At 43.4% G+C, this 1,907-nt stretch overlaps 1 pseudogene across 1 annotated transcript; it reads left to right on the top strand.

Moving 5' to 3' along the window:
- Nucleotides 1-710: 710 nt before the first annotated feature.
- Nucleotides 711-1,286, top strand: LOC308354242 (large ribosomal subunit protein uL22-like; annotated as a pseudogene). Its single transcript has one exon. The product of its transcript is annotated as a large ribosomal subunit protein uL22-like (transcript).
- The last annotated feature ends 621 nt before the right edge of the window (nucleotides 1,287-1,907 follow it).

The following is a 1,907-nucleotide window of genomic DNA, read 5'->3' as shown; positions in this document are numbered from 1 at the left end:
TGCGGTAGGGTCTCCCAGCAAGCAGCCCGCATCCCAAGACGCGGGTCAAATTACATCATTAACATATCAAAAGACACCTTTGTTACTCTGTTCCAGAAGGAAATTCCAAGAGTTTCAGGAGCTGTGTGCCAGAAACGAGAAGACCACAAATATATTAATTATAGATCACAATATCACCACAGCCAACCTATCATGGGTTCACTGCTTCCAACAGGTGGCAATGGCCCCCGAATGGCACACAACCCTCCTCTAGTAAAAGACTACCAAAAGATAAAGTTTCCTAAGAAGAGCTAAGTGAGGGAGTCACAAAACGTAGAAGCTTTTTCCTTGGACACAAACATCAGAATTAAAGGAGCATGGGAGGGAGAAGAGTAAGGAAGAGCTTTTGACTTTGTATAATATACGTACATCTTGAAATCACAACTTTTTGGAAAGAACATTCATTATGCATTCCATAAATATTGATTATTCTGGGCCAGGCACTGTTGTAGGTGCATGGGGTTCAGCATGTACTAGTCTCACAATAAAAATTAAAACATAAACATTGAGAAAAACAGATGAGTAGGTTTTGGAAGATTGTCCATGCGTTCATTTCACTTCTTGTCCTTCACATTGCTTAAAGTCTATTTTCAAAGTCAACAATAAAAAAGTCACTACAGAAAAACACCTAGGATGTCTTTTCCCGGAAGCGCCTGTACTGTGCTCTGAAAATGGTTTGCTATTCACTTGACCCAGAGCCCCTACCGAATCATGCAAATCGGGAGGTTCACATCCTCGTGTTCACTTTAAGAACACACGGGAAACCGCTCAGGCCGTCAAAGATATGCAGATCAGAAAAGCCACCGTGTGTCTGAAAGATGGCACTTTGCAGAGGCAATGTGTGCCTTCCTTTGCTCCAATGGCAGAGTTGGCAGGTGAGCCCAGGCCACACAGTGGGGCTGGGCACAGGGTCGGTGACACAAAGAGAGTGCTGAAAAATGCACAGGCTTCAAAGTGCAGAGAATGCTGCTGAACTCAAGTGTTTAGATGTCGATTCTCTGGTCATGGAACACATCCAGGAGAACAAAGCCCCCAGGATGCCGCGTACATCTTGTACACGAGTACAGGGCTCATGGACAGATTAACACAGACACGAACCTCCCTGCCACACTGAGATGATCCTTACTGAAATGGAGCACATTGTTCCTAAGCCAGAAGAGGAGGCTGCACAGAAAAAAAAAAAGCTATCCCAGAAGAAACTGAAAAGCAAAAATATACGGCCAGGGGGTAAATTCTGCATAAAATAAATGCAAATAAAAGTTAAAAAAAAAAAAAACAACAGAACAAGATGAGGGTGATTAGGAGGGATTTTTATACTATCTGCATTAAAAAAAAAACAAACTTTAACGTTAAAGGTTGTATCAGTGTATCATTTGTAGAATAACATTACATTAAAATTTAGGAATGATGCATTAGTAAGTGAAGAGTTTTGGAGAGGTGACCCATGCTGCTGCTGTTTCTTTTTTAAATTGTGAAACATATTATACATGAAAAGAAATCTATAACTGATATAGTTTATGACTAAGAGTAATGTGAAACCCACAACCCAGCTAAGAAACAGAATGACAATATCCCAGGAGTCCCCTCTGTGCTGCTGCTGCTTCTTCTTTTTCTTAAAGATTTTATTTATTTATTTGACAGAGAGAGATCACAAATAGGCAGAGAGGCAGGCGGGCGGTAGAGGGGAGGGGGAGCAGACTCCCTGCTGGGCAGAGAGCCCGATGGGATGGATGCGATGTGGGGCTCGCAATGTGGGGCTCGGGATGTGGGGCTCGATCCCAAGACTCTGAGATCGTGACCTGAGCGGAAGGCAAAGGCTTAACCCACTGAGCCACCCAGGCGCCCCCACCCTGTGCTTCTTGATCATA

The sequence above is a fragment of the Martes martes genome, assembly GCF_963455335.1.
Source record: "Martes martes genome assembly, chromosome: 13".
Classification (NCBI taxonomy): domain Eukaryota; kingdom Metazoa; phylum Chordata; class Mammalia; order Carnivora; family Mustelidae; genus Martes; species Martes martes.
This window is presented reverse-complemented; position numbering and strand designations above follow the sequence as displayed.